Raw genomic sequence first — 23,517 nt, forward strand, 5'->3', positions numbered from 1 at the left:
GTTGAAACTGCTTCGTTCATTGTTATATGGTTGGAAACGGGAAATGCTACATGTAGTAATTGGTAAAATGTCTTGGATAATGTGATACTTGGCAATTGTTGTGCTCATGTTTAAGCTCTTGCATCATATACTTTGCACCTATTAATGAATAAATACATAGAGCTTGCTAAAATTTGGTTTGCATAATTGGTCTCTCTAAGGTCTAGATAATTTCTAATAAAGAGTTTGAACAACAAGGAAGACGGTGTAGAGTCTTATAATGTTTACAATATGTCTTTCATGTGAGTTTTGCTACACCGGTTCATCCTTGTGTTTGTTTCAAATAACCTTGCTAGCCTAAACCTTGTATCGATAGGGAATACTTCTCATGCATCCAAAATCCTTGAGCCAACCACTATGCCATTTGTGTCCACCATACCTACCTACTACATGGTATTTCTCCGCTATTCCAAAGTAAATTGCTTGAGTGCTACCTTTAAATTTCCATCATTCGCCTTTGCAATATATAGCTCATGGGACAAAATAGCCTTAAAAACTATTGTGGTATTGAATATGTACTTATGCACTTTATCTCTTATTAAGTTGCTTGTTGTGCGATAACCATGCTCCTGGGGACGCCATCAACTCTTTGTTGAATATCAGGTGAGTTGCTATGCATGTTCATCTTGTCTAAAGTAAGGGAGATTTACCACTCATTAAATGGTTAGAGCATGCATAATGTTAGAGAAGAACATTGGGCCGCTAACTAAAGCCATGAATCATGGTTGAAGTTTCAGTTTTGGACATATATCCTCAATCTCATATGAGAACATTAATTGTTGCTACATGCTTATGCATTAAAGAGGAGTCCATTATCTGTTGTCTATGTTGTCCCAGTATGGATGTCTAAGTTGAGAATAATCAAAAGCGAGAAATCCAAATGCGAGCTTTCTCCTTAGACCTTTGTACAGGTGGCATAGAGGTACCCCTTTGTGACACTTGGTTAAAACATGTGTATTGCGATGATAATCCTGGTAATCCGAGCTAATTAGGACAAGGTGCGGGCACTATTAGTATACTATGCATGAGGCTTGCAACTTGTAAGATATAATTTACATGATGCATGTGCTTTATTACTACCGTTGACAAAATTGTTTCTTGTTTTCAAAACCAAAGCTCTAGCACAAATATAGAAATCGATGCTTTCCTCTTTGAAGGACCTTTCTTTTACTTTTATGTTGAGTCAGTTCACCTATTTCTCTCCACCTCAAGAAGCAAACACTTGTGTGAACTGTGCATTGATTCCTACATACTTGCATATTGCACTTGTTATATTACTTTACATTGACACTATCCATGAGATATACATGTTATAAGTTGAAAGCAACCGCTGAAACTTAATCTTCCTTTGTGTTGCTTCAATACCTTTACTTTGATTTATTGCTTTATGAGTTAACTCTTATGCAAGACTTATTGATGCTTGTCTTGAAGTACTATTCATGAAAAGTCTTTGCTTTATGATTCAGTTGTTTACTCATGTCATTACCATTGTTTTGATTGTTGCATTCATTACATATGCTTACAATAGTATGATCAAGGTTATGATGGCATGTCACTCCAGAAATTATCTTTGTTATCGTTTACCTGCTCGGGACGAGCAGGAACTAAGCTTGGGGATGCTGATACGTCTCCGACGTATCGATAATTTCTTATGTTCCATGCCACATTATTGATGATATCTACATGTTTTATGCATACTTTATGTCATTATTATGCGTTTTCCGGAACTAACCTATTGACGAGATGCCGAAGGGCCAGTTGCTGTTTTCTGCTGTTTTTGGTTCCAGAAATCCTAGTAAGGAAATATTCTCGGAATCGGACGAAATCAATGCCCAGCATCCTATTTTTCCACGAAGCTTCCAGAACACCCGAGAGCCACCAGAGGGGAGCCCTGGTGGGCCCAGATGATAGGGCGGCACGGCCAGGGCCTGGGCCGCGCCCCCCTGTTGTGTCATCGCCTCGTCGACCTTCCGACTCCGCCTCTTCGCCTATATAAAGGTCCCTGACCTAAATCTTCGATACGGAAAAGCCACGGTACGAGAAACCTTCCAGAGCCGCCGCCATCGCGAAGCCAAGATCTGGGGGACAGGAGTCTCTGTTCCGGCACGCCGCCGGGACGGGGAAGTGCCCCCGGAAGGCTTCTCCATCGACACCACCGCTATCTTCATCAACGCTGTTGTCTCCCATGAGGAGGGAGTAGTTCTCCATCGAGGCTCGGGGCTGTACCGGTAGCTATGTGGTTCATCTCTCTCCTATGTACTTCAATACAATAATCTCATGAGCTGCCTTACATGATTGAGATTCATATGATGATGCTTGTAATCTAGATGTCATTATGCTAGTCAAGTGGATTTTACTTATGTGATCTCCGGAGACTCCTTGTCCCACGTGTGTAAAGGTGACAGTGTGTGCACCGTGTGGGTCTCTTAGGCTATATTTCACAGAATACTTATTCGCTGTTATGAATGGCATAGTGAAGTGCTTATTTATATCTCTTTATGATTGCAATGTGTTTTGTATCACAATTTATCCGTGTGCTACTCTAGTGATGTTATTAAAGTAGTTTATTCCTCCTGCACGGTGTAATGGTGACAGTGTGTGCATCGTGTAGTACTTGGCGTAGGCTATGATTGTGATGTCTTGTAGATTATGAAGTTAACTATTGCTATGATAGTATTGATGTGATCTATTCCTCCTTTCGTAGTGTGAAGGTGACAGTGTGCATGCTATGTTAGTACTTGGTTTGGTTATGTTGATCTGTTATGCACTCTAAGGTTATTTAAATATGAACATTGAATATTGTGGAGCTTGTTAACTCCGGCATTGAGGGTTTGTGTAATCCTACACAATTAGTGGTGTTCATCATCCAACAAGAGGGTGTAGAGTCTAGCATCTATTTATTTATTCTGTTATGTGATCAATGTTGAGAGTGTCCACTAGTGAAAGTATGATCCCTAGGCCTTGTTCCTAAATACTGCTATCGCTGCTTGTTTACTGTTTTACTGCATTTATACTGCCTGCAATATTACTACCATCAACTGCACGCCAGCAAGCACTTTTCTGGCGCCGTTACTACTGCTCATATTCATTCATACCACTTGTATTTCACTATCTCTTCGCCGAACTAGTGCACTATTAGGTGTGTTGGGGACACAAGAGACTTCTTGCTTTGTGGTTGCAGGGTTGCATGAGAGGGATATCTTTGACCTCTTCCTCCCTGAGTTCGATAAACCTTGGGTGATCCACTTAAGGGAAACTTGCTGCTGTTCTACAAACCTCTGCTCTTGGAGGCCCAACACTGTCTACAAGAATAGAAGCACCCGTAGACATCAAGCGGCCACGACGATCATGGTTCCCATGTCTACAAAATGTTATAGTCATGGAGATCGAAGTACTTATTGAACCTTGTAGGTATGGTTTACTTTGTAATCAAATAAATGATTTGTGAACAAAGGATTGTTTGTGAACAATGATAAACCAACTACATACAAAGAAGTTATGATGGGCCCTGACTCCGTTAAAATGGCTATACGCCATGAAATCCAAGATAGATGAATACTTTTTGAAAGTAAATGGATCTATAAAATTGATGGACTTGGATGGAATATCCTTGAATAAGCTCGACTTGTCGAAAAGTTGTTTACGACAAAGTTCAAAGAGTTGACTATGATAAGATTAGATCTTCCGTAGCAATGCTTATAGTCTATGTGGATTATTCTAGTAATCGCTACATATTTCTTTCATGAGATATGATAGTAGGATGGCAAAATACATTACTTAACAGAAGTATGTATTAAAGGTGTATACAAGATACAACCAATTGTTTTGCTAGTCCGTGGAATACTAGATAGGTATACGAACTTCAGTTGGATGAAGTGAGTATCGCGGAGTTGGAATCTTCACCGGATGAAATAGTCAAAGAGTTTTGGATTTCATCAGAAACGATGAAGATGCTTGCATTTCCAAGAAATTAAGTGGGAGCGCTGAGACATATTTATAATACTTTATGTAGATGACATATAGTTGGTTATAAATGATGTAATTATATACTTGATTATAAAAGGTTTCATTGAGAATTAACTTCAATGAAAGAATATGGACAGAAACATATTTAGTGTCAAGATCTATGAAGATAGATTGAAACACATAATAAGTTTAAGTCAAAGTACATAGAATGGATATTGAAGTAGTTCAATATAGAAATATTAAGAAGGTGTTCTTTTCATGTGAAGTTTTAACAAGACTTGAGTGTATCTGACACTCAATGAGTAAAAACACATGAGTGATTATGGATCACGAATAATATGTACACAATCAGATGTCCTGTGCTCTAAAATGTTATGAGCATATACCAGAATGATTCATGTGATGATCATTGGACGACAGTAAGAATATCATTGAGTACTTTAGAAGAACCAAGGATATATATATAATTTTATATGGGGTAATGTCAAACAAATCGCTGTAAGGTGTTGCACCGATATTTGTTTGGTCACATATAAAAATGAAATTCAAATCTCAATTAGGCTAAGTATTGTTTAAAAGGTAACACAATGCTAGATTTAGAAGAGTTCTAAATATTGTGACGGATTCTACAAACATAGGCAAAGCATGACATTGTTTTGACAATGACTGAGGATGTTGAGTCGAGAAGTTCTTTGAGAACTTGGTGTAGTTTCGATAGTGTCAGAACTTTAAAGCTATATTGTATGTGACAATATTAGTGACATATTTCAGACCGCGGAATTAAGGTTCCACCAGAAGACCAAACATATTTAATGCCGGCTCATTTGGAAAATGAGTGATGCGTTGAGACGCAAATTAATTGCAAAATACATACGTTTCTGAGCATGTCAGATCCGTTGACTAAAACTTCTCCCGTGAGAAAAACATGATAAAGCACCGGAAGGCCAAGATGTTATATCTTTACATATGTAAACTAGATTATTGACTCTAGTGCAAGTGGGAGACTGTTGGAGATATGCCCAAGAGGCAATAATAAAATGGTTATTATAATATATCTTTGTGTTTATGATAATGTTTACATACCATGCTATAATTGTATTAACCGAAACATTGATACATGTGTGTTATGTGAACAACAAGGAGTCCCTAGTAAGCCTCTTGTATAACTAGCTTGTTGATTAATAGATGATCATAGTTTCATGATCATGAACATTGGATGTTATTAATAACAAGGTTATGTCATTATGTGAATGATGTAATGGACACACCCAATTAAGCGTAGCATAAGATCACGTCATTAAGTTATTTGCTATAAGCTTTTCGATACATAGTTACCTAGTCCTTTCGACCATGAGATCATGTAAATCACTTATACCGGAAAGGTACTTTGATTACATCAAACGTCACTGCGTAAATGGGTGGTTATAAAGGTGGGATTAAGTATCCGGAAAGTATGAGTTGAGGCATATGGATCAATAGTGGGATTTGTCCATCCCGATGACGGATAGATATACTATGGGCCCTCTCGGTGGAATGTCGTCTAAATAGCTTGCAAGCATATGAATGGTTCATAAGAGACCACATACCACAGTACGAGTAAAGAGTACTTGTCAGGAGACGAGGTTGAACAAGGTATAGAGATACTGATGATCAAACCTCGGACAAGTAAAATATCGCGTGACAAAGGGAATTGGTATCGTATGTGAATGGTTCATTCGATCACTAAGTCATCATTGAATATGTGGGAGCCATTATGGATCTCCAGATCCCGCTATTGGTTATTGGTCGGAGAGAGGTCTCAACCATGTCCACATAGTTCGCGAACCGTAGGGTGACACACTTAAGGTTTGATGTTGTAATAGTAGAACTTGAATATGGAATGGAGTTTGAAGTATTGTTCGAAGTCTCGGATGGGATCCCTGACATCACGAGGAGTTCCGGAATGGTCCGGAGAATAAGATTCATATATAGGAAGTCATATTCCAAGTTTGGAAATGATCCGGTGTATTTATGGAAGGTTCTAGAATGTTCTAGAAAAGTCCGGAAGAAATCACTAAGGAAGGAAGAGTCCCGGAGGGACTCCACCTCCCCATGGCCGGCCAACCCTAGAGGGGGGAGTCCAAGGTGGACTCCACCAAGGGGGCCGGCCACCCCCCTTCATGGAAGGGTGGGAATCCCACTTGGGTGGGAGTCCCACCTTGGGTAGGTTTTCCTACTACATGGAAGGTTTTGGGTTGGGGTCTTATTCGAAGACTTGTAGTCCAACACTTGGGGTTCCACCTATATAATGAGGGGCATAGGGGAGGGGGCCGGTCACCACAAAGCCACAAGCTGGCCGCACCCCTTGAGGCCAGCCACCCCCTCTCCCAAACCCTAGCCGCCCCCTTCTCTCCTCCACCTCTCCCGCACGCTTAGCGAAGCTCCGCCGGAGTTCTCCATCGCCACCGCCACCACGCCGTCGTGCTGCCGGAGTCAAGGAGGAGCTACTACTTCCGCTGCCCGCTGGAACGGGGAGAAGGACGTCGTCTTCATCAACACCGAACGTGTGACCGAGTACGGAGGTGCTGCCCAATCGTGGCACCGTGATCAAGATCTTCTACGCGCTTTTGCAAGCGGCAAGTGATCGTCTACCGCAGCAACAAGAGCCTCATCTTGTAGGCTTTGGAAATCTTCAAGGGTGAGTCTTAATCATCTCCTTGTTGCTTCCATCTTCTAGATTGCATCTTGGCTTGGATTGCGTTCTCGCGGTAGGAAATTTTTTGTTTTCTATGCAACGAATCCCTACAGATATGCATGTTGCACTTTCAGTTTGTGTTTGGAGGATGCCTGTGTCAGTATCAGGTTGATGGCGTCGAAGACCAAAGTGGTGCCAAGGTCAAGACAAGCTAGTCGAGAGGGAGGATGTGGTGTGGAAGACTGGCGAGGCTTGAGGATGAAGTTCGGTGATGTTCTTATCTGACGCTACCCTTTTTCTAGCAGACCCTCACGCGTTGGGGACAACGCTTCTTGAAGAAGGGGAGAGATGATATGGATATCCGGGCCTGGTACTCTAGGACAGCCATTGATATGATATTTGGGTCTAAGGTTGTACCAGTAGTTTATTATAATCTTGTTATTAGGAGATAATAACGTAGCCAGGTCATGCTGTGGGCCATCTAGGATTTTTAATAGAGTCTGTTTGACTTGGGCCTGTCCAAGTCGAACTAGGTTAGGCCCAATAAGGGGGCCGGCCGGCCACCTCTCCCTCTCATATAAGGAGATGGCACGGCTAGGGTTTAGGGTAGTCTAGTTTTGATTCAAATTATGTAGAACCTCCAGTTTCACCATCCCTGCGGGGTTGGCCCTATGACGGCGTCTCGGACGTTCGTCTAATTATCCAATAAAGATGTGTGAGTTCTTGAGTCTGTCAAGAGTAATCATATGCGCTTGAGTATCCTTGAATCTGTCGAGGAAGTTCAAGATCTATCGGTCCTATGGATCAACAAGGTGCATCGTGAAAGATCGGGCCAACCGGTCCTTATCATGATGATAAGGGAGCGATCCACTGGATCCTCCTTAGTTGATGCCCGATCTTTCACAGCGAGAACCTGGGGTAGTAAATCCTCCCAACAATGCGATGAACGCAGCCTGGAGAAGAGGGAACGAATCCAGCAAGCAATGGATCGATGAACGATACGCCTCAAACCAAGAGCTAGATAATCCTTGATGAACACAAGAACCTTCGCAGCGGATATAATATAGATAAACGGCAGCACCGTACCCCCGGAGGGATGATACACATGAACACACGCAATGGGGAAAACCCTAATCTTTAGACTAAACTTGAACTACCCTAAACCCTAGCCGCACCTCCACTTATATGAGGGGTGGGGTGGCCGGCCAGCCCTAGTGGGCCACTCTACCTTGGTTTGGACAGGCCCAAACCAAACTGACTCAATTTATTAAAAACCCTAATTGGCCCACATATGACCATTACATAAACTAGGATAAATAAGCTTGCGGAGTCCTGAATCTGGGCTCCACATAGGCCTCCATGCCCGTATCAGCACAGAAGTACTACTTTGGTGGATTATCTTGGATGCGCAGACTACAAGATGATGAACTCTCTGATGCCGGTAGGACGCTTTGGTTAGCTCCTTGCTTGTGACGGTAAAGCACACGTCCGTTGGGAACCCCAAGAGGAAGGTATGATGAGTACAGCAGCGAGTTTCCCTCAGTAAGAAACCAAGGTTATCGATGAGTAGGAGATGAAGATCACGTGAAGGTCGTTGGTGAAGGAGTGTAGTGGAGCAACACCAGGGATTCCGGTGCCAACGTGGAACCTGCACAACACAATCAAACTACTTTGCCCCAACTTAACAGTGAGGTTGTCAATCTCACCGGCTTGCTGAAAACAAAGGATTAAACATATGGTGTGGAAAATGATATTTGCTTGCAGAAAACAAAAAAGAACAATGATTGCAGTAGGTTGTATTTCAGATGTAAACGAATGGACCGGGGTCCACATTTCACTAGTGGTGTCTCTCCAATAAGACAAATAACATGTTAGGTAAACAAATTATAGTTGGGCAATTGACAAATAGAGGGCATAACAATGCACATACATATCATGATGACTACTATGAGATTTACTTATGGCATTACGACAAAGAACATAGACCGCCATCCAGCATGCATCTATGCCTAAAAAGTTCACCTTCGGGTTAGCATCCGCACCCCTTCCAGTATTAAGGTGCAAGCAACAGACAATTGCATTAAGTACTGTGCGTAATGTAAACATTACAAATATCCTTAGACAAAGCATTGATGTTTTATCCCTAGTGGCAACAGCACATCCACAACCTTAGGGGTTGCTATCACTCCCCCAGATTCAATGGAGACATGAACCCACTATCTAGCATAAATACCCCCTCTTGGTGTAACGACCCCGGATCTGGTAGGATCCAAAGTCCCTGTGAATAAACATGCTAGTCCCTGGATCATTAGCTAGCACTCACAGTCGATGAATAATCATGTAAAACACAAGTCTTTATTACACGATTCGAATAATCCAGAGTACAAATAATTACAACTTGCATAGCCAAATGCTAGCTCAATACAACGAAAAACGAAATAACATCTTGGAGTCCCATCAATGCCACAGGCTGGTTGAGTGTAGACTCGCGACCTACGCATTCTCACAAGTCGTCGAATAACCTGCAACATGAAAGGTTGCAGCCACGAGAGTGGTCAATACTTTGAATGTATGGCAAATTACACCAAGAAGAGAAAATGTCTATATCTACATGCAAGGCAGACAATAGGAGGCTTGAGGTTTATTTGCGTAAAGCCAATTTTTACTTAGTAAAGAGAGAAAATCTTTTACCCAACTTTGCAAACTTTTGATAAATAATATTGGCCGAGTGGAACACATGGATATTACACACCAAGCGTCCAAATCAACCTAACACTTGATATGACACACCAAGTCCCAAACACTTGGATATTACACACCAAGTTCCGAGCACTTGGATATTACAAACCAAGGCTCCAAAACCCACCTATGAACGATATTACACATGCCATAGGGTTTTGAAAACTCTTTTTAAAAGAGAGAGGAAATCATTCAGAGGCTCCATCCTTCAGATTCTCAAATTGTCCTTTTAGCGTGGACACGGCTGATCGATCAGGTTAACACTCTCGAGAGATTGCGCTCTTTACCCACAATTCACAACCAAGCCTTTTTGCAAAAATTCTTCATCTTCATTAAGGCCAGGACGAGGTCACGACGAAGGTTTTCCTTAGTAGCCCCTCTACCTTCCGGATTCGCCCGTGCCCAAAATTCCTCCCAATAGCGGTACCCAGGCGAGGCTTCCCACTAAGTACTTAGCCAAGACAGAGCCCATATTGTATTGTGGTTGCACTGGAAGCTTCTGACATCTGGAACATGGCAGACTTCTTTGATCCTGGGCGGCAGTCCTCCACCAATCTCCATTCGTTGTCCCGTCAAAACTATTCCGCCCAGAAGAAAACTTAGTTTTATTTTAAAGGAGAATTTTGGGAGAATGCCCTCATAAACAGAGCTCAAGTACTTAGAAAATTTTCTTGTTACGAACCCCTTTTGATATTTACGTAGCATAAGCATAGCACTTAGAAAAATTTAGGGATTCCTATGGCCATCATATCAAGTGGAAATATTTCTAAGTAATATTTCTACTCATGGCAATCTACAAAATAGCACGCGAACTTGTAAAATATTTACCAAGAAATCTACCAAAACATCCTACACATGCATACTATTCATTTGAAGGAAAAAAACATGCATAGAAAACTTGGGACAAAAATTTGAACAAAGGTATAACTTGCATTAGTAATATTCGATGATGATTTCTTCATAAACTTTTCCACACTCCGAATAAATCTAACGCATAGAAAAATTACACGCAATAAACAATCATTGCAAATAAAGAGCCAAATAAAACACAATCATGTAAAACAAAGAAAAATGAAAAATAATATTAAATCATATATTAGTTTCGTGTTACAGTAGTTATGTTTGTTCCAAATATTAGATATGGTCATAAGGATCAATTTGCAAAAGGAATTAAATTAATAGAACTTATATAACTCCAAATATGTTCAAATTAAAACTTTCACAATTCAATCAGGCAGATTAATTGTTCATAAATTTAAAATTCCAACGTCAAAGTGTAGATATTAAATTTATTAAACTAACGCAAAAAGAATCGATTAAAACGGAGTTACGGTTATTTAACTATGATTTTTCAAAGATTTGGTGTTTTCGCTATTTAGAACACGTCGCGGGGAATGTGCTCCGTTGGATTCCGATCTGACGATTTCTGTTGCTGCCTTCTTGGAATTCTTCGGTTGATCTTCAGCGCGGCTGCGACTTCGGCGTTGCATGATGTGACTCAACCAAATCGATATGAAAAAAGGAATAACTACTAACACAATGATTCTAATCAAAATCAAGCTCACTGATTTAGAAATAGCTAAAACCAAATTCGAAATCAAAATTTAAACTTGCAGATTCAAACAAATCTATAATTATAAAATCTAGTACAGGTGGATAGAGAATTCAATTACGAAACCAACGCAAAAAGAATTAACTAAAACGGAGCTCTAGATTTGTAGTTATGAATTTTTGAAATCTGACATGAGCTAGCAATATCTACTGAACTGATCGATCGATCGCGTGCAGGCAGAGAGAAACTAAGGAACACGTGTCAAGTCATGATAGGCTGATACCAGTTCATTGATACATATATGGCATCTCCTACGAAAGATGCTGGGACCGTGGCGTTACCAGTGATGGTGGTTGACGAAGATGAAGGAGACGGTGGTGGTTGTCGGGCATGGATGGCGACGAGGCTCCGGCGGTCTCTGGGTTGGGGTACGTCTCTGCACGCCGGTCTCGCCCGTGTCTTCAGACGGCTTCGGCGAGCTCTATACCATGGCTGTACTTCGACGGCGCGAGGCGGCGAACTGCTCCGGCTAGCTCGTCTACGACGCTCCAGTACTTCTATGGTACGTAAAACAGGTTAAGGAGACACGTAAGATCACCGGAGAAAATAAAACAAGTAGAGAGAGATTATCTGGTTCAGTCTTGGCGATGGAATCATCGATTTGGAGCTTCAGGATTGAGTTCCCGGCGAGATCGATTTAGGGCAGCATGGCGGTATTGGACTACGGCTTTCACGGATAAAACGTACGCGGAGGCATGTGGTATTTATAAAGGAATTTGCGTGGCTGAGGGGTCAAGGAATCATCCAAATCAAAGAGATTTTCGCGGAGACGTTCGAGTTGGCGACGAGCTCGTGTTCATCCTGGTCTCTGGCTGAAGCTGAGGGATGACACTTGGCCCCACATGTCACTGGCTGCGAAAAGAAGAAATAAAAAAGCAGCGGGGTCTGGTCGTGGTCGCCGGCTGGCTGCGCGCCGTCGTTCCTCTGGCCGATTTCGTGGGCGCGTGACAGTCATGTGCAGGTACGTCTTCTTTTGTTTGTATCTTTTCCTCCTATACAAATGTTTCTAACTTTAAATTGGATCAAACGAAATTGATGTTTTTTTATAATTCAAAAATATTAATTTAAAATAATTATGAACATATTTCCTGTCCAATATATACAAAAATAAATTTATGCATTTTGGCCTATATGGCTATCTATGCATTACTTCTGATTATAGTTTCAGGGTTTTAATTCAATCCATCACTCAATCAATTCAAACAAACGCAAACGTACATGAAATACAAAATAAATCATTTTCAATGAGATTTAAAGTATAAAGTAAATCCACATTAATCATGATGAAGTCATATTATCATCTCTCTTTGATTTTCTCAAAATACAGAATGTTATTTAGATGCAAATAACACGGAACAGAAGTTTCTCGAAAACTTTACTTTTAATTGGAAATGTCATATTATTTCCTCTCGTGGGAAAATATTTAGAAAGATCCAAGAATTTAAATAATAATCAAACGGGCATATCAAGCATTAATCCACCATAATTTGGGAAAGTCATTTTATTCCCTCTCTTTATACATTTAGTAGGGTTGGATAATTGTTTTAGTTCAAACTAAAGAAATCAAGTGGTTGAAACAAAAATGAAAACAATTTGGATAGTCATGTTAATCCACTCGTATAAAAATATATTTTAAAGAAAGGTTGAAAAAAATCAAACAAGTCATCAAAATTTCTTTTCATTCATAATTTCAATCAAAGTCAAACAATTCAATCAACTCAATTTTATAATTTAACATTCCAAAATTAGGAAAATTTTGGGATGTTACACTTGGAGTTACAAGTATCAACTTGGCCAGAGCCTCTACTAGCAACGGAGAGCATGCAAGATCATAAACAACACATATAATAGATCAATAATCAACTTGACATAGTATTCCATATTCATTGGATCCCAACAAACACAACATGTAACATTACAAATAGATGATCTTGATCATGATAGGCAGCTCACAAGATCTAAACATGATAGCACAATAGGAGGAGACAACCATCTAGCTACTGCTATGGACCCGTAGTCCAAGGATGAACTACTCACGCATCAGTCCCGAGGCGGGCATGGTGATGTAGAGCCCTCCGGTGATGATTCCCCTCTCCGGCAGGGTGCCGGAGGAGATCTTCTGAACCCCCCGAGTTAGGGTTGAAGGCGGCGGCGTCTCTGGAACTGTTCTGGTATTTTGGCTCTCGGTACTAGGGTTTTCGGGGACGAAGGAATAAATAGGCGAAGGGGCAGCGTCGGGGGAGCCAGGGGGCTCCCTCCCCACGTCACGGCGCGGCAGTGGGGCCCCCCGCGCCGCCATATGGGGAGGGCCCCCTGCTGGCCTTCCTCGACTCCTCTTTGGTCTTCTGGAACACTCAATGGAAAATAGGACCGTGGGCTTTTGTTTCGTCCAATTCCGAGAATATTTGTAAAACAACTTTTCTGAAATCAAAAACAACAGAAAACAGGAACTGGCACTGTGGCATCTTGTTAATAGGTTAGTCCCAGAAAATTCATAAAGACATTATAAAGTGTGAATAAAACATGTAGATATTGTCATAAAACTAGCATGGAACATAAGAAATTATATACGTTGGAGACGTATCAAGCATCCCCAAGCTTAGTTCCTACTCGCCATCGAGTTGGTAAACGATAAAAAGAATAATTTCTGAAGTGACATGCTACCAATATAATCTTGATCAATACTATTGTAAAGCATATGAGATGAATGAAGTAACTCAAAGCAATGGTCTATAGTTTGCTAACAAAAAGATAATGACTAAACAACTGAATCATATAGCAAAAACTTTTCATGAATAGTACTTTCAAGTCAAGCATCAAAAAGTCTTGCATAAGAGTTAACTCATAAAGCAATAGATTCTTAATACAAGGTTTTGAAGCAACACAAAGGAAGATTTAAGTTTCAGCAATTGCTTTCAACTTTCAACATGCATATCTCATGGATAATTGTCAACACAAAGTAATATAATAAGTGCAATAGGTAAGCATGTAAGAATCAATGCACACAGTTGACACAAGTGTTTGCTTCTAAGATAGAAAGAAGTAGGTAACTGACTCAACATAAAGTAAAAGAAAGGCCCTTCGCAGAGGGAAGCAGAGATTAAATCATGTGCTAGAGATTTTTAAGTTTTGAAATCATAAAGAGAGCATAAAAATAAAGTTTGAGAGGTGTTTGTTGTTGTCAACGAATGGTAGTGGGCACTCTAACCTCCTTGTCAAACAGACTTTCAAAGAGCGGCTCCCATGAAGGACGTTATCTCTACCAGAAAGGTAGATCATCCCTCTTCTCTTTTGTTTATACATGTATTTTAGTTTTATTTATAGATGACACTCCTCCCAACCTTTTGCTTTCACAAGCCATGGCTAACCGAATTCTCGGGTGCGTTCCAACATTTCACATACCATGGAGGAGTGTCTATTGCAAAATTAAGTTGCTTACTAATAAATCAGGGCAAAACATGTGAAGAGAATTATTAATGAAAGTTAATTAATTGGGGCTGGGCACCCCGTTGCCAGCTCATGCTGGAAAATTATTGGATAAGCGGATGTATATGCCACTAGTCCATTGGTGAAAGTCTGCCCAACAAGATTGAAAGATGAAACACCACATACTTCCTCATGAGCTATGAAACATTGACACAAATAAGGAGTAATAAAGTTTTGAATTGTTTAAAGGTAGCACATGAAGTATTTACTTGGAATGGCAGAAAAATACCACATAGTAGGTAGTTATGGTGGACACAAATGGCATAGGTTTTGGCTCAAGGTTTTGGATGCACGAGAAGCATTCCCTCTCAGTACAAGGCTTTGGCTAGCAAGGTTGTTTGAAGCAAACACAAGTATAAACCGGTACAGCAAAACTTACATAAGAACATATTGCAAGCATTATAAGACTCTACACTGTCTTCCTTGTTGCTCAAACACTTTTATCAGAAAATATCTAGACCTTAGAGAGACCAATCATGCAAACCAAATTTCAACAAGCTCTACGGTAGTTCTCCACTAATAAGTTTAAACTAAATGATGCAAGAGCTTAAACATGATCTACTTGAGAGCTCAAAACAATTGCCAAGTATCAAATTATTCAAGACAATATACCAATTACCACATGAAGCATTTTCTGTTTCCAACCAAATAACAATAAGTGCTACGGCTTTCAGCTTTCGCCATGAACATGAAAAATAAAACAAAGAACACAAGTGTTCAAATGAAAAAGCGGAGCGTGTCTCTCACCCACACAAGCATGTTAGGATCCAATTTATTCAGAAAACTAAAATAACAAAATGAAAATAAAAGCACGCGGACGCTCCAAGTAAAGCACATAAGATGTGACGGAATTAAAATATAGTTTCACTAGAGGTGACCTGATAAGTTTGATGAAGAAACGGATGCCTTGGGCATCCCCAAGCTTAGACGCTTGAGTCTTCTTGAAATATGCAGGGATGAACCACGGGGGCATCCCCAAGCTTACACTTTTCACTCTTCTTGATCATATTATATCATCCTCCTCTCTTGATCCTTGAAAACTTCCTTCACACCAAACTCAAAGCAATCTTATTAGAGGGTTAGTGCATAATCAAAAAATCACATGTTCAGCAAGGACACAATCATTCCCAACACTTCTGGACATTACCCAAGGCTACTGAAATTTAATGGAGCAAAGAAATCCATTCAAACACAGTAAAAGAGGCAATGCGAAATAAAAGGTAGAATCTGTCAAAACAGAACAGTCCGTAAAGACGAATTTTTTCGAGGCACTTAACATGCTCAGATGGAAAAGCTCCAGTTGAATGAAAGTTGCGTACATATCTGAGGATTACTCATGAATTTTTTCAGGATTTTACGATTTTTTTACAGAGAGAAAAGCTCAAATTCGTGACAGCTAAAAATCTGTTTCTGCGCAGAAATCCAAATCTAGTATCAACTTTCTATCAAAGACTTTACTTGGCACAAAAATGCAAGAAAATAAAGATACAAAGGTATTGCTACAGTAGTAACAAGCACCTTGACTCAAATATAAAACAAAAATTGCAGAAATAAAATAATGGGTTGTCTCCCATAAGCGCTTTTCTTTAACGCCTTTCAGCTAGGCGCAGAAAGTGAAAATCAAGTAACATCAAGAGAAGAAGCATCAACATCATAATTTGTTCTAATAATATAATCAAAATGCATCTTCATTCTCTTTCTAGGGAAGTGTTCCATACCTTTCTTAAGAGGGAATTGATATTTGATATTTCCTTCTTTCATATCAATAATAGCACCAACGGTTCGAAGAAAGGGTCTTCCCAAAATAATAGGACAAGATGCATTGCATTCAATATCCAAAACAACACAAAATCAACGGGGACAAGGTTATTGTTAACCGTAATGTGAACATTGTCAATTCTCCCTAAAGGTTTCTTTATAGAATTATCAGCAAGATTAACATCCAAATAACAACATTCCAAAGGTGGCAAGTCAAGCATATCATAAAGTTTCTTAGGCATAACAGAAATACTTGCACCACGATCACATAAAGCATTACAATCAAAATCATTGACCTTCATTTTAATGATGAGCTCCCAACCATCTTCCAACTTCCTAGGGATAGAAACTTCAAGTTTTAATTCCTCTTCCCTAGCTTTAATGAGAGCATTTGTAATATGTTTTGTAAAGGCCAAGTTTATAGCACTAGCATTAGGACTTCTAGCAAGTTTTTGCAAGAACTTAATAACTTCAGAAATATGACAATTATCAAAATCAAAACCATTATGATCTAAAACAATGAGACCATTGTCCCCAACACTTTGAAAAATTTCAGCACTTTTATCACAAACAGTTTCAGCAGTTTCAGGCAGTTCTGCACGCTTTGTAGTAGAAGTAGAAACATTGCCAACACCAATTATTTTACCATTGATAGTAGGAGATTTAGCAACATGTGAAGCATCAACATTACTAGTGGTGGTAATAGTCCAAACTCTAGCTATATTATTCTCTTTAGCAAGTTTTTCTTCTCTTTCCCACCTAGCATGCAATTCAGCCATCATTCTAAATTTGTCATTAATTCGAACTTGGATAGCATTTGCTGTAGCAAATGACTTAGTATCTTTAACTTCATTAGGCATAACTTTCAGTTTCAAAAGATCAACATCAAGAGCAAGACTATCAACCTTAGAAGAAAGAACATCAATTTTACCAAACTTTTCCTCAACAGATTTGTTAAAAGCAGTTTGTGTACTAATAAATTCTTTAAGCATGACTTCAAGATCAGAGGGTACACTCCTATTATTGTTGTAAGAATTACCATAATCACTACCACTATTAGAAGGATATGGCCTATAGTTGTTGTTACCAAAATTATTCCTATAAGCATTGTTGTTGAAATTATTATTTTTAATGAAGTTCACATCAACATGCTCTTCTTGAGCAACCAATGAAGCTAAAGGAACATTATTAGGATCAACATGAGATTTACCATTAACAAGCATAGACATAATAACATCAATCTTATCACTCAAGGAATAGGTTTCTTCAACAGAATTTACCTTCTTACCTTGAGGAGTTCTTTCAGTGTGCCATTCAGAGTAGTTGATCATCATATCATCAAGAAGCTTTGTTGAAGCGCCCAAAGTGATGGACATAAAAGTACCTCCAGCAGCTGAATCCAATAGGTTCCTTGAAGAAAAATTTAATCCTGCATAAAAGGTTTGGATGATCATCCAAGTAGTTAGTCCATGGGTAGGGCAATTCTTTACCAAAGATTTCATTCTCTCCCATGCTTGGGCAACATGTTCATTATCCAATTGCTTAAAATTCATAATGCTACTTCTCAAAGATATAATTTTAGCAGGAGGATAATATTTTCCAATGAAAGCATCTTTACATTTAGTCCATGAACTAATACTATTTTTAGGCAAAGATAGCAACCAATCTTTAGCTCTTCCTCTCAAGGAGAAAGGAAACAATTTCAGTTTTATAATATCCCCATCTATATCCTTATACTTTTGCATTTCACAAAGTTCAACAAAATTATTAAGATGGGCAGCAGCATCATCAGTACTAACACCAGAAAATTGCTCTCTCATAACAAGATTTAGTAAAGCAGGTTTAATTTCATAAAATTCTGCTGTAGAAGCAGGTGGAGCAATAGGAGTGCATATGAAATCATTATTATTTGTGCTAGTGAAGTCAGACAACTTAGTGTTCTCAGGAGTACTCATTTTAGCAATAATAAAAATAAATAAAGCAAAACCGAATTAACTAAAGTAAAACAAGTAACTATTTTTTTTTGTTTTTAATATAAAGAAAGCAAACAAGACAGAAAATAAAATAAAGCAAGACAATAAACAAAGTAAAGAGATTGGGTGTGAGAGATTCCCCTTGCAGCGTGTCTTGATCTCCCCGGCAACGGCGCCAGAAAAGTAGCTACTTGTGACGGTAAAGCATACGTCCGTTGGGAACCCCAAGAGGAAGGTATGATGAGTACAACAGCGAGTTTTCCCTCAGTAAGAAACTGATACGTCTCCGACGTATCGATAATTTCTTATGTTCCATGCCACATTATTGATGTTATCTACATGTTTTATGCACACTTTATGTCATATTCGTGCATTTTCTGGAACTAACCTATTAACAAGATGCCGAAGTGCCGATTCTGTTTTCATTGCTGTTTTTGGTTTCAGAAATCCTAGTAAGGAAATATTCTCGGAATTGGACGAAATCAAAGCCCAGGGGCCTATTTTCTCACGAAGCTTCCAGAAGTCCGAAGGAGAGACGAAGAGGGGCCACGGAGGGGCCACACCCTAGGGCGGCGCGGCCCCCCTTGGCCGCGCGGCCCTGTGGTGTGGGGCCCCCGTGCCGCCTCTTGACCTGCCCTTTCGCCTATAAAAAGTCTCCGTGACGAAAACCCCAGTACCGAGAACCACGATACGGAAAACCTTCCAGAGACGCCGCCGCCGCCGATCCCATCTCGGGGGATCCAGGAGATCGCCTCCGGCACCCTGCCGGAGAGGGGAATCATCTCCCGGAGGACTCTACGCCGCCATGGTCGCCTCCGGTGTGATGTGTGAGTAGTCTACCCCTGGACTATGGGTCCATAGCAGTAGCTAGATGGTTGTCTTCTCCCCATTGTGCTATCATTGTCGGATCTTGTGAGCTGCCTAACATGATCAAGATCATCTATCTGTAATTCTATATGTTGCGTTTGTTGGGATCCGATGAATAGAGAATACTTGTTATGTTGATTATCAAAGCTATGCTTATGTGTTGTTTATGATCTTGCATGCTCTCCGTTATTAGTAGATGCTCTGGCCAAGTTGATGCTAGTAACTCCAAGAGGGAGTATTTATGCTCGATAGTGGGTTCATGCCTCTGTGAATCTGGAGGAGTGACAAGAACCACTAAGGTTATGGATGTGCTGTTGCCACTAGGGATAAAACATTAGTGCTATGTTCAAGGATGTAGTCACTAGTTACATTACGCGCAATACTTAATGCAATTGTCTGTTGTTAGCAACTTAATACTGGAGGGGGTTCGGATGATAACCCGAAGGTGGACTTTTTAGGCATAGATGCGGTTGGATGACGGTCTATGTACTTTGTCGTAATGCCCAATTAAATCTCACTATACTCATCATGATATGTATGTGCATGGTCATGCTCTCTTTATTTGTCAATTGCCCAACTGTAATTTGTTCACCCAACATGCTGTTCGTCTTATGGGAGAGACACCTCTAGTGAACTGTGGACCCCGGTCCAATTCTCTTTACTGAAATACAATCTACTGCAATACTGTTCTACTGTTTTCTGCAAACAATCATCTTCCACACAATACGGTTAATCCTTTGTTACAGCAAGCCGGTGAGATTGACAACCTCACTGTTTCGTTGGGGCAAAGTACTTTGGTTGTGTTGTGCAGGTTCCACGTTGGCGCCGGAATCTCTGGTGTTGCGCCGCACTACATCCCGCCGCCATCAACCTTCAACGTGCTTCTTGGCTCCTCCTGGTTCGATAAACCTTGGTTTCTTTCTGAGGGAAAACTTGCTGCTGTGCGCATCATACCTTCCTCTTGGGGTTGCCCAACGAACGTGTGAAATACACGCCATCAAGCATATTTTCTGGCGCCGTTGCCTGGAGATCAAGACACGCTGCAAGGGGAGTCTCCACTTCTCAATCTCTTTACTTTGTTTTTGTCTTGCTTAGTTTTATTTACTACTTTGTTTGCTGCACTAAATCAAAATACAAAAAAATTAGTTGCTAGTTTTACTTTACTTGTTATCTTGTTTACTATATCAAAAACACAAAAAAATTAGTTTACTTGCATTTACTTTATCTAGTTTGCTTTATTTACTGTTGCTAAAATGGCCAACGCTGAAAACACTAAGTTGTGTGACTTCACAACCACAAATAATAATGATTTCTTATGCACACCTATTGCTCCACCTGCTACTACAGCAGAATTCTTTGAAATTAAACCTGCTTTATTGAATCTTGTTATGCGAGAGCAATTTTCTGGTGTTAGTTCTGATGATGCTGCTGCCCATCTTAATAATTTTGTTGAACTATGTGAAATGCAAAAATATAAAGATGTAGATGGTGATATTATTAAACTAAAATTGTTCCCTTTCTCATTAAGAGGAAGAGCTAAAGATTGGTTGCTATCTCTGCCTAAGAATAGTATTGATTCATGGACTAAATGCAAGGATGCTTTTATTGGTAGATATTATCCCCCTGCTAAAATTATATCTTTGAGGAGTAGCATAATGAATTTTAAACAATTAGATACTGAACATGTTGCTCAAGCTTGGGAAAGAATGAAATCTCTGGTTAAAAATTGCCCAACCCATGGACTGACTACTTGGATGATCATCCAAACCTTCTATGCAGGACTAAATTTTTCTTCGCGGAATTTATTGGATTCAGCTGCTGGAGGTACCTTTATGTCCATCACTCTTGGTGAAGCAACAAAGCTTCTTGATAATATGATGATCAACTACTCTGAATGGCACACGGAAAGAGCTCCACAAGGTAAGAAGGTAAATTCTGTCGAAGAAACCTCTTCCTTGAGTGATAAGATCGATGCTATTATGTCTATGCTTGTGAATGATAGGACTAATATTGATCCTAATAATGTTCCATTAGCTTCATTGGTTGCACAAGAAGAACATGTTGATGTAAACTTCATTAAAAATAATAATTTCAACAACAATGCTTACCGGAACAATTCTAGTAACAACTATAGGCCATATCCTTATAATAATGGCAACGGCTATGGTAATTCTTATGGGAATTCTTACAACAATAATAGGAGTTCACCCCTAGACTTGAAGCCATGCTTAAGGAATTTATTAGTACACAAACTGCTTTTAACAAATCTGTTGAAGAAAAGCTTGGGAAAATTGATATACTTGCTTCTAAAGTTGATAGTCTTGCTGCTGATGTTGATCTTTTGAAATCGAAAGTTATGACTAATGAGAATCATCATAATAAAATTACTACTACAGCAAATGCCATTCAAGTTAGAATTAATGAGAATATAAGATTAATGGCTGAACTGCGCGCTAGGTGGGATAGAGAAGAAAATGAAAAACTAGCTAAAGAGAAGAATATAGCTAAAGTTTGGACTATTACCACCACTAGTAATGCTAATGCTACACATGTTGCTGCACCTCCTACTCATACTAATAAAAGAATTGGTGTTAGCAATGTTTCCACTTCGAATGCAAAGCGCGAAAAACTGCCCGAAAGCTGCTAAATCATTTGAAACTGCCTGTGATAAAGCTGCTGAAATTTTTTCCAACATTGGGGATGATGATCCCATTGCTTTAGATTATAATGGTTTGAATTTTGATGATTGCCACATCTCTGAAGTTATAAAGTTCTTGCAAAAACTTGCTAAAAGTCCTAATGCTAGTGCTATAAATTTGGCTTTCACGCATCATATTACAAATGCTCTCATAAAAGCTAGAGAAGAGAAACTAGAGCGTGAAGCCTCTATTCCTAAAAAGTTAGAGGATGGTTGGGAGCCCATCATTAAGATGAAGATTAAAGATTTTGATTGTAATGCTTTATGTGATCTTGGTGCAAGTATCTCTGTTATGCCTAAGAAAATTTATAATATGCTTGACTTGCCACCGCTGAGAAATTGTTATTTGGATGTTAATCTTGCTGATCATTATACAAAGAAACCTTTGGGTAAAGTTGATAATGTTCGCATTACCATTAACAATAACCTGGTTCCTATTGATTTTGTTGTCTTGGATATTGAATACAATGCATCTTGCCCCATTATATTGGGAAGACCTTTTCTTCGAACTGTTGGTGCTATCATTGATATGAAGGAAGGTAATATAAAATATCAATTTCCTCTCAAGAAAGGTATGGAACACTTCCCTAGAAAGAGAATGAAGGTACCTTTTGATTCTATTATGAGAACAAATTATGATGTTGACACTTCATCTCTTGATAATACTTGATACACACTTTCTGCGCCTAGCTGAAAGGCGTTAAAGAAAAGCGCTTATGGGAGACAACCCATGTTTTTACCTACAGTACTTTGTTTTTATTTTGTGTCTTGGAAGTTGTTTACTACTGTAGCAACCTCTCCTTATCTTAGTTTTGTGTTTTGTTGTGCCAAGTTAAGCCGTTGATAGAAAAGTAAGTACTAGATTTGGATTACTGCACAGTTCCAGATTTCTTTGCTGTCACGAATCTGGGTCCACCTCCCTGTAGGTAACTCAGAAAATTAAGCCAATTTATGTGCATGATCCTCAGATATGTACGCAACTTTCATTCAATTTGAACATTTTCATTTGAGCAAGTCTGGTGCCATTTTAAAATTCGTCAATACGAACTGTTCTGTTTTGACAGATTCTGCCTTTTATTTCGCATTGCCTCTTTCGCTATGTTGGATGAATTTCTTTGATCCACTAATGTCCAGTAGCATTATGCAATGTCCAGAAGTGTTAAGAATGATTGTGTCACCTCTGAATATGTCAATTTATAATATGCACTAACCCTCTAATGAGTTGTTTCGAGTTTGGTGTGGAGGAAGTTTTCAAGGATCAAGAGAGGAGTATGATGCAACATGATCAAGGAGAGTGAAAGCTCTAAGCTTGGGGATGCACCCGGTGGTTCACCCCTGCATATATCAAGAAGACTCAAGCGTCTAAGCTTGGGGATGCCCAAGGCATCCCCTTCTTCATCGACAACATTATCAGGTTCCTCCCCTGAAACTATATTTTTATTCCATCACATCTTATGTGCTTTTTCTTGGAGCGTCGGTTTGTTTTGTTTTTTGTTTTGTTTGAATAAAATGGATCCTAGCATTCACTTTATGGGAGAGAGACACGCTCCGCTGTAGCATATGGACAAGTATGTCCTTGGTTTCTACTCATAGTATTCATGGCGAAGTTTCTCCTTCGTTAAATTGTTATATGGTTGGAATTGGAAAATGATACATGTAGTAATTGCTATAAATGTCTTGGGTAATGTGATACTTGGCAATTGTT

This window comes from Lolium perenne, chromosome 6 (assembly GCF_019359855.2).
Source record: "Lolium perenne isolate Kyuss_39 chromosome 6, Kyuss_2.0, whole genome shotgun sequence".
Classification (NCBI taxonomy): Eukaryota; Viridiplantae; Streptophyta; class Magnoliopsida; order Poales; family Poaceae; genus Lolium; species Lolium perenne.